Source organism: Mustela lutreola, chromosome 7 (assembly GCF_030435805.1).
Source record: "Mustela lutreola isolate mMusLut2 chromosome 7, mMusLut2.pri, whole genome shotgun sequence".
NCBI classification, from domain to species: Eukaryota; Metazoa; Chordata; class Mammalia; order Carnivora; family Mustelidae; genus Mustela; species Mustela lutreola.
The window spans coordinates 94996490-95007764 of NC_081296.1; positions in this window are offsets into that span (position 1 = coordinate 94996490).

Genomic DNA, 11275 nt, shown 5'->3' on the forward strand with positions numbered 1-11275 from the left:
CTTGGAGGATGGGAAGGGAAAAATAAAGTAGATGAAAATAAAGCAGAAGGCAAACCATAACAGATGCTGAACTCTAGGAAACAAACTGAGTGTTGCAGGAGGGGCGGGGGTGGGGTGAAGTGATAATTGGGGGATGGGCATTAAGGAGGGCACTGGATGTAAAGAGTACTGTATGCAACTGATGAATCACTAAATTCTACTCCCGAAACTAATAATACAGTATATGTTAACTAAATTGAATTTAAGTAAAGAATTTAAAAAAAAGCAAAGTCTGGTTTGTTTTCCTTTCTCCATTTTTGTTTCCTCTCCCATATATTCATCTGTTTTGTTTCTTAAATTCCACATATGATGAATTCATATAGAGTGTACTTTACTTTACTTTTTAAAAGCATTTAATATCTACTTACTTTTGTTCTGAGTCGTTTGGTTTGGGATGTGTCTGGGATAGAGAGCCTATAGCTGGGTTTAATAATACACATATTGTATTATGTGTAAGGCTTTCTACCTTTTTTTTTTTTTTTTAAAGATTCTATTTATTTATTTGACAGACAGAGATCACAACAGGGTAGAGAGGCTTGCAAGAGAGGGGGGAAGCAGGCTCCCTGCTGAGCAGAGAGCCCAATGTGGGGCTCAATCCCAGGACCCTGGGATCATGACCTGAGCCGAAGGCAGAGGCTTTAACCCACTGAGCCACCCAGGTGCCCCAGCTTTCTACTTTTAATAGAGTAAAAGAGTACTTAATTTGCCATTTCTTATTATTGTTGATATGTTTTGGATTATTCTTGCAATGTTACTTTGTAATGTATGTTTTCTATACTTCTAAATTATTATTTTTTTCATCTTCCCAATTTTCTGCTCTTGTTTTGATTGGAATATTTGTGTTCTGTTTTTCCCTTGCTATGGTTAGGAAATTATATGTTCTATTCCTTTGGATTCTAGAGGTTATTAACCTTTACTTTTATTTTTTATTTTTATTTATTTATTTTTTTTAAAGATTTTATTTATTTACTTGAGAGAGAGACAGTGAGAGAGAGCATGAACGAGGAGAAGGTCAGAGAGAGAAGCAGACTCCCCATGGAGCTGGGAGTCCGATGCGGGACTCGATCCCGGGACTCCAGGATCATGACCTGAGCCGAAGGCAGTCGTCCAACCAACTGAGCCACCCAGGCGTCCCTAACCTTTACTTTTAAGGGATACTTTTCAACCTTTTTTTTTTTTTTTTAATCAATATCTAAAATAAACCAGTAAGTAAGTCCTTTCTAGACAAGGCAGGGACCTCAATATTCTGGTTCATTCTACTGCCTCCTCCTGGTATCTCCCTCCCATTCTGAGATCATCTGAGATAATAGTTCCAGATCATTATTATTTTAATAATAAAATTTTTTTAGCTAATGTTTTATCAGTTTCATTGCTCATCATTATATGTGTAGGTTTTTGTTTTGTTTTGTTGTTTTTGTTTTTTTGTTTGTTTTTACCCTTTCTTAGATATTTTTTGTTAATTTGTTTTTCTGGCATTCACATATTGATCCCCACCCAGCTTTACAGAGAACAAATAAAAGTTATGTATATTTAAAGTATACAATATGATGATTTGATATATCACATATTTTTTGTAGTGGGCTTATAGGAGACAACTTCTTTAATGCTATCTCTGAAAATTATTTTTTTCTTCATATTTGAATAATATTTTGATTGAAAAAATTTTGGGGGTTCAAAATAATTTTCACAAGAACTTCAAAGATATTTTTCCAGTATATATATTTTAAAGGTTTTATTTATTTATTTGACAGAGATCACAAGTAGGCAGAGAGGCAGGCACAGGAGAGAGGAGGGAAGCAGGCTCACTGCTGAGCAGAGTCTGATGCTGGGCTTGATCCCAGGACCCTGAGATCATGACCTGAACCAAAGGCAGAGGCTTAACCCACTAAGCCACCTAGGTGCCCCTTCAGTATCTTCTTGAATCTAGAGTTGGTGTGACATGTGATACTAGTCTGATTCTTTTTTTCAGTAAATAACACTCCCCTCACTTCCCCCCTCCAACTTTCCTGTCAAACCTTTTACCTTTTTGACTTTTTCCTTGGTAGCTTAAAATTATATAAAAATGTGTCCAGGTTTGAGGCCATTTTCATTCATCCTTTTTGGTCATTCAGTTTTAAGGTCAGGGTCTTTCTTCAGCTACAAGAGTGTGTCTTCCATTACTTTTTGGTTCTTTTCTCTGTTCTTTCTGGTCATTTCTTATGGAGCTTTGATAGATGAGGCCAGATGAGGTCAGATCTTCTGGATTTATTCTCCATGTAGTTTACAATTTTTATATCACTTACTTGAAATAATTTCAAGTTGATAGGAACATTGCAAGAACAGTATAATGAACTTGTACATTAGATTTAGAAACTGTTAACCTCTTGCCACATTTGCTTTATCATTTTCTCTCTCTTTATATATATATATAAATTTTTTTGGAAAGCATTTGAGAATGAATTACAGAGTTGCTTCTCTATTACCCCCTTCAGTGTAAATTTCCTGAGAGCAAAGATATCCTCATTTATAATCATATTACAATGAGTTAAAATCAGGAAATTTAACACAAGATAGTAGTAGTATCCGATTTAAAATTTTTATACATTTCACCTTTTTGTTTCTTTTGTGGGTACAGTTTTGGAATCATTAAGTTTTAGCTGTGTTCATTCATTTTTCTCCCAGCCCATTTATTATTTTTTTTGTTGTTTTTTGTTGAAGAATAGTTGACACACAGTGTTACATTAGTCTCAGGTGTATATATCAATGATTTAACAGCTCTGTATTATGCCATGCTCATCACAAGTATAGCTACTATCTGCAGCCCATTTATTGAGTTTTTATTTTGACAATAATTTTTATTTTGCAGATCTAGCTCATTCTTTTTCATTGCCTGATCTTGTTTCATGGATAGTGTGTCTTTTTTCACTAAAATTATTACTTGAATTTCTTTAAAATTTACTTTATGTTCCATCTAATATTTATCCTTACTGAGTTCATGTGTTCTTATTTCTTCTGTTATTTAGTGCTTTTCTTTTATCATGTTGTTTTTCCTGAAATATTTTTTTAAAAGATTGTATTGACTTATTTGAGCAAGAGAGCCAGAGAGAGGGAACAGGAGTGGTGGGAGGTACAGAGGGAAAGGGGGCAGCAGACTCCCTGCTGAGCAGAGAGCCTGATGCAGGGTGCCATCCCAGGACCCTGAGATCGTGACCTGAGCTGAAGGCAGATGCTTAACCAACTGAGCCACCCAGGTGATCCTTTCCTTAAACATTTTTATGATTCCCGATTGTGTGTTTATCTTTGTATTTAAGGTCCTTGTGGATAACTAGTGAACCCTGCTTCTGTTTACCATGCTTGCTTCATTTATTGTGGAGAAGGGTGAGCCAGTGGCCAGTATTCTGGTTGTAACATTTCCTCTTTTTTTGTAGATGTTGCCAGCCACAAGGTACCTTGACTTTTCTTGGCAAGGTATGCATTCACATTAACTATCCTCGCTAGAGACAGATGATTTTGCTGTGTGTTGTATGGGGCAGTACTGGAAGGGGACTTTATATCAGTCATGTATGGCTGTAACAACATCTAAAACCACTCTAAAACTTAGTGACTTAATAGCATAGTTACTTAGCTGACAATTTTGTGGGTCTGCTAGGTAGCTCAACTGGTCTTGGCTAGCTCTGCTTTCTCTTCTGTTCTTGTTTATGCATCTGTGACCAATAGATGGTTCTGTGATTCTGTTCTTCTACTGTCAATTTGTAGGTTGGTTTGAGCTGGCTAGTCTCAGATGGTCTCACTTATATGTCCGACAGTACATTGAACTCCTTGGTTCTCCTCTATGAAGTCACTCTTTCTTTAGCAAGTCAGTTGGGGGCTGTTCACATGGTTGTCTCAGTTCTAAGTAAAACAATATAAAAAGACTTTCAAGCCCTGCCTGCATCGTATTTGCCAATGACCCATTGGTCAAAGCAAGTCAAATGGCCAACCCAGATTCAAGGAATGAGGGATTCTACTTCTTCTTCTTCTTCTTCTTCTTCTTCTTCTTTTTTAAAGATATTTATTTATTTGACAGACAGAGATCACAAGTAGGCAGAGAGGCAGGCAGAGAGAGAGGAGGAAGCAGGCTCCCTGCTGAGCAGAGAGCCTGATGCGGGGCTCAATCCCAGGACCCTGAGATCAGGACCTGAGCTGAAGGCAGAGGCTTTAACCCACTGAGCCACCCAGGTGCCCCAAGGGGTTCTACTTCTTGGTGGAAAGGGCTGCAACATCACATTGCAGGGGTGTGAATGCAGGGAAGGGAATGATTTGTGACCGTCATAGAGGAATCTGTCCCAGAGTTGCTGATCCACTGGGCTGCACTAAATGTGGTTCTAACAATAACTTGAATAGTTTCCCAGACCACCTTCTCCATCAGTGCTTGCCACTTCAGAATTTGGGAGTATTAGTGGCATCTCTTCATCTTATTTCAGCTTGTATTTTCTCTGTTGGGACTATGGTTTCCTTCATACTTCCAATGCCACCTTCCTTCTGTCTTTTAAGACTTCTTTGTTATTTCTGATATATTGAGTGTATTTGTTCTTATTTTCTAGATCTCATTTGGATTTTTAATTTTTTTTTTAAATAAAATACTAAAAAAAAATCTAGCTATATTTTAGGCAGGGATAGGAATCAGGGGCATGTTCTTGCTTTGCCTTCTTATTTGTATTACTTTTATTAACAGAATCAGAAATTTAAGGTATAGAACTAAGTGTTTTTACTGATATATCACTTATATCAACTGTCTTCTCTGAAATGACCATGTAAAGGGCTCACTTAAGATGATTGTGTTATACTGTGAAAATTTTATTTAAGAAATTTTATCTGAATCAGTAGAGCTTCCTTTGGAAGAATAAAATGGCAAAATTTGACCACTTTAAAAATTACCATATTGTGTGGAGTTGTTGAAAGATTTGAAAATAATTAACATTTAAAGCCTTTTATGTTTAATTGCTTTTACTTCTGCTACCTAAAAGTAAGTATTTTACAAGAGGAAATAATTATTATTATTTTTTATTCATCATGTTAGCCACTTCAGTCTCCTTGGTTCTCAGACTTAATATTAAAATTCTTGAATATAGAACCCTTTCGACATAAAATTGCTCTTTGAGAGTCAGAAAAGATTGAATTTATTTGGAAAACTGCTATTCTATTGAAGGCTAATGCCAAAAAGTTGAGCTTGTTTATTCACTTCACTGAGCTCAAAAAATGGCGCTGTCACACAAATACGTTGGTTATTGAAACTATTTTCCACAGCATGTGCTTTTCCTGAAAAGTGCATGCTGGTCATTTTATTAGTTTCACTTAATTTCCTAAGCCAAGAGAATTAATGAATGATTGGATAATAACAACAGTAGAGAAGTGTATGAATCTTGAATTCTTCCCTTTCCATTAACATTTAAAAATCCTTATCTGCTCACCTTTAAGTAGAATCTCTATATCCTCCTCACCCTTGTAGCAGTCCTCCATATGCAGTTATATTTTTATCTGTCCATTTTCTCACTTCCCACCTTCTTCAATTAGGTTTCTTCATCAGAATTCTATTAAAATTGCTGAGGTCACTCATCACCTCTTTGTGACCAAATCCAGTGGGAAAATTTCAACCTTTATTTGTTCACCAAACATTTGTAGAGCTCTTCTTGTGTTGTGAGCACTGTTCTAGGTACTGGGATACAGTATTGAACAAGAGTTAAAATTCCTGGTGTCATGGAGCTCACATGAACAAGTACTCTAATGTGTTATAATGAACATAAAAGGCAAAGGGAAAGAGAGAACAAGAGAGAGAGAGAAGAGAGAATACTTTGACATTTGAATGACAAAAAGGAGCCAGCCATCTTCATCTGAACCTAGAAGCAGTGAAAAGAGCCACTACGGCTGTTGCTGTGGTAGCTTAGATGAAGGCCCTGTGGAAACTTCAAGGCAGTAGTGTTAGGAGATGAGAAGATGGAACTGGTGGGGTGACTGGATTCTCCTTGAACAAGATAGCCAAGGCCCAGGAGATGGCAAGGTAGAACAAATCTGGAAAGGTACATCAACAACCCAACTGGGTAGCCATCATCATAGTGACCTGTTATGGGTGTCATGCAGCAAAACAACTTCTCATTCTTTACAATCCCAAACAAAAACATGTATATGTAGATTTGTAGTGTTATTTTGGGGACTGGAATTGCCTTATCAACAGGGTATGAGCTATATTTGATCTGCGGTTTTCACCATCACACCAATTATGCCCTTTGCTGGAGGTTTTTAAAGTCTTTGCTGTAAATTTTCTAAGGGATTGTGACTGTTTATCAGGCATTTGGTTTGTCATGGTGTTAGATTGACCAGGCATTTGCTCGTGTTGGAATTGGTAGGTTATGATTCAATAAATTAGTTGACTGCTGCGACATAGGGAGCCATTTGTGTTTGGCTTTTCTTTGATAATTCACTGGAAAACTGTGAATAATAACATTGCATATAAAAGAGACAAGGATGGATAAAGGTGTAAAGGAATAAATTTTCTCGGTGAGTAGCAAACAGCCATGAATCTCTTATTAAATTTTCCAGGCAGGGAGCCTGTCACTCTAAGCATGAGTTCTTGTTGTAAGGAAAATTTAGACGCGTTATGGACTCGTTGTTCCAAAACAGTCAAACAGAGTTGAAACGTGTTATATCCTGATCATATTTTGGGGTGGGAGGGGAGTCAGGGGTAAAACAAAAAACCATTATTGAAATTTTTAAGCATAATAGTTCTTAGCTATAAGCAAGAAGACAAATTTGGTTGATTGGAGAAGAAAATTATTTATTCAGAGGACACTGGGCTAGAGAACCAGCCTTGGGACTATGCAAATAGGAACGACATTCCAAATCAAGCTGCAGAACTACCTCAGTGGAGACACTGCTGTCATTGCTCCTAAGAATTACAGCCTGCGCTGTTGACATCCCTAGCAATGGACTATGGAACCTGCCATCAGCTCTGCTATCCTGGCTACCTAAAGAACTTGATTTTTGTGACAGCCACCTCCATTAACCATAAATAATTTATTCCTTCTGTTTCTCACCTGACAAAGAGAATGATGCTGCTTTGGTCAGCGAGGGCCTGTCATGGATGGGATTTGGTGGGTTTGGGGTACTTATGACATCCAAATTCATCCATTTTCTTCCATTCCAGATCTCAGTTTTGTTCTATCATGATCAATGCTTTTACTTTCACATAAGTGTTCTCAGTGGGCTATGAATTCAACTGACATTATAATTTTTAGAAAGCTCCAGGATCAAAGTTTGCGTTTGATTTCCAGTTATCTCAGCCCTGCGGCTGAAAGCGATAAGACATTCTTTTAGCAGTCAGAGAAACTCGGGATTTCACTTCATGCCTCTAGCCAAGAATTTGTGATTTCAGCTTGTCATTCTTCTCCTTTAAGCATTCTAGCACTATTCCAAGCAACTTCCATGCCCCACAGTTCTTGAACTCCTCATGCCTGTCATATACTTCCGTGGCAGGGGTTATGTGGTCCTCAGTGAGTGCTTCTTTAAGGTGATAATTTGATCATTTGTGCCACAGGCTTCCATTCCCATCTCTTGATACGGACTGGATTTTCACTGTTTTTATTTCAATGAGGTCAGACACCCAGTTCCATTTTTCTGAGGGACTACTGCCTATAACTGCAACTAGTAGCAGTTTATATGTTAGTGTTCTTAGTTAAAGCAACTCTATACTCTGTAAGCAGAAAATTAATTAATTTTGAGGACACTTACTTGCATAGACTCTTCAGGGCTTCAGAGCTAGGAACAATACTCCAAATCATGTCCCATAAGCACACCATTGCTGCTGCTGCTGCTGCGACTGGGTGCTGTACTTTGCAAGGCTGACCTTGTAGTAGTAATAATGGACCTGGATTGGTTCCAAGAGAACTGCTGTAGGGATATTATTATGCTGCATCTCTTGTCATCGCCAGACTAAGTTCCTCACATTTTCCTCTTTGCATTCCTGGTTCATAACTGAGTGGATGCATCTTACTGGTGGAACTTAGGTCATGGGCTCATGTTTCAGTTGTGCAGGCCACTAAATAGGTGAATTTAAGTCATTTTATTTCCTATAGTCTATAGTAGGCTCTGCCACCTACTAGTAATCCTAAGTTGCAAGACTCTCAAAATATAGGGAGTAGGTTTTGGTAAATACTGTAATAGGTTGGCTTATTAACACCCAGCCCAACCCTTTTCTAATTAATCTTTGTCTGGAGAACAATGGATTTCCAGGCTCTGTTGCCACTGTGGAGTACATATACCAGATTGTATATAAAGCCAACTCATATGGCTGCGTTCAGGGCTCTTAAACTGTATACAAGCATGGTTGTAAAGGTGATTTTTTTTTTTTTTAAGAGTGGCTGTGGGGCATTTCTGGCATTTAGAACCGAGCGTACTAACCCGTGGGTAGGATTGTTAATGGAGTTTCTTAGGACTGACCCACAGTGTACCTATGCCTTTTCTCTCACTGTGTCCTAGGCTCATTGACTCTGCTTGTGAGCCCCCAAGCCTTGTTCTATGTCCCTCTCAGGGATTCTGTGAGCTGGCTAATATTCCTTTATAAATCCATTTCTGGTAAAACTATCTTGACTCAGTGCTGTTGTTTCCAAGTAAAAGCCCTAATAGAAAGTTTAAGGTAGTGGGTAGCCCAAAAGAATGAAAAATAACCTCTGTGTTAAAATACACATGTAAAGATTGGAGGTGTTGATCTTTACTCAGTATTATAAGAAAAAAATCGTCTTAGAGGATGTACATGGTTGGTAGTTATGAGAGCAAAGTATTCTACGGGACTAAATCAACTTGTGAATTTCAGATCTCAAATGCTATAATCAGCAGAGATGGAAGGATACCTTAGAAGCGCTGTAGGTGCTGTGGCATAATACTAATAAGTAGCATTTGTTGAGTGGTCATGCGGTTATGCCACGTGGATTACTTCATGTAATCCTTAGAATAAACTTTGATGTATTCGCTGTTGACATCTGTATTCTACAGATAAGGAAATTGAAGTTAGGTGGTTAAAATACTTTCCTGTGATTACTCAGCTAGGTGGGCATTAGTGTGATTTGGACCTATAGCTAGCTGTCTGTTATGGATTCCTCATTTATGCTATTAAGTAAACACTACCTCTTAGCACTGAATGTCGATTTAACTGCTCTACTCAGAATTGCATAGCATTTGATGAGGAAGTTAAGATGGAAGATGCATATTTAACAAAGAAAGCCTGAGAACCAATATGAGCGCTCCACAGGGGAGTCAAGGTCTAGAGGCTAATGAGTCTCCTGGGTGGATCTCTTCTATATAGGAATTAGGAAAATTTTCCTAAGGCAAGTGAGTTATGCTTATTATGCTTGAAAGCCTTGATACTCCAGGTATGGTCCATGGACCAGCAGCATTGGCATCACCTGGGAGCTTGTTATAAATGACTTTGTTTATGAAAGAATGAAATAGGAATAGCAAATGAAGGAAGTTGAGAAGCTTCCTGGATAAAGCCTTGTATGTTATTGTATAGGAGAGGTTTTGTGTCCTAATGGAAATATTTATATGTTTAAGCAAGAGTGCAATGTAGGCTTGATGTGCTTTTAAGTTTTTTCTAATATATTTTCCTTTTGTTCACTCCTTTTAATTATTTATATGACATGTATATATACCTGTTTAAGTGAAAGATACGAACAGATACTGAAGGACCTAGCTATGAGTCCGGGTTTCCTCACTGTTGTCTCTTTAGTATTTACTATGCTCTTCCTTTATTCTTCCAAGTTTTGATATTCCAAATGGTATTTTAGAGCTTGCAAGATACATGGTACCTAAGAGATAGTTCAATCATAGCCATCACTGACTTGAAATAATATCTTACCTTCTTTGTTCCTCTTCATCTAAAGGGACTCTAGATGTAGGCTTTCCTTGCAAAGATCCCTTAAATCCTCATTTTAGGAGGCACTTGCTGTCACAGATGCAGTTGTGATAAAAAACCCTATAAGGTTTTCCTCTTGGAGCTGAAAAGCTTTCTGCAGTCCAGGTGGCTTTCACAGAGAAGGCTAGGACTCTCATAACCACATGTCTGTCCAGACCCATTAAGTCTTGACACAAATGCTCTTGGGAAGGGATTAAGACTGTTTTACCAGTGAACAAGTGCTGAGAGAATGGAAATTTCCAGTTGTGTGTCTAGAAAGAATGTTTAATTTAAACTGATGTCTCTGAATGGTTTGTTTTCCCAATTGTTCTTAAGGTTATAACTTATTGATGTATACTTCTGATATACTACGTATGCAAAGAAGGCATTTAAAATGATAAAGCCTCTATCATTTATGAGGATACTATTCTCATTTTCATGTTCTCATTTATTTTACTGTTAAATTGTTTGGAATATGAGGTGCCTGGGTGGCTCTGTTGGTTAAGCATCTGCCTTAGGCCCAGCTCTTGATGGGAGCTCCACATCTGAGCTCCCTGCACAGCAGGGAGTCTGCTGCTGCTTCTGCCCTTCCCCCTGCTCATGCACTCTCTCTCTTTCTCCCCCCCCAATAAAGAAAATCTTAAATAAATAAATTGTTTAGAATGATTTATCAAGATGCATTTTTAATTACTTATTATTGTCTTCTTTTTCCTATATCAGTGGAGGAAATCTACAATCCTTTACTTATGAGTAGACATGGTTGAGAAGGTTTCTCCAGTCTCCTATCTGAGGAACAAAGCAAAGCAAAACAAAACAAAACAAAACAAAACAAAACAAAACAAAACAGGTATAAGGTTAAAGTTGAGCTTAATTGAAACATGTCATACTGACACTTCCAGGATCTGACTCCTGCTTCTCCCTTAGCCCCATCTCTCATCCTTTTTTCCCTGCATGCCCATTCTCAGCCATACTGAACTGTATTTCCCTAACATGCCCTGTTGTTTTAGAGTTCTTCCTCTCACCTCTTTTTCTTCACAAAATGCTAGTCTCCCATTATTCACATTTTGCATGCCTTCTCATTTTCAAAGATGCAGCCCATTTTCTTACAGAATGGAGCCTTCTTACTATTCCTTTAGAAAACTGACTTTGGTGTTTTACCCTGTACCCAAAATGCTCATAAAACAATTCTTACATGGATAATGAGTAAATTGTGACAAAGAATGAAACAATGAAGAGCAAAGAACCAAGATTTCTTAACTCTTAAACCAGTGATGCAGGACCAGAAAATCTCAGAAAAGAATAATTTTTTTTCTTTTGCATATGTTTATGTCCTAC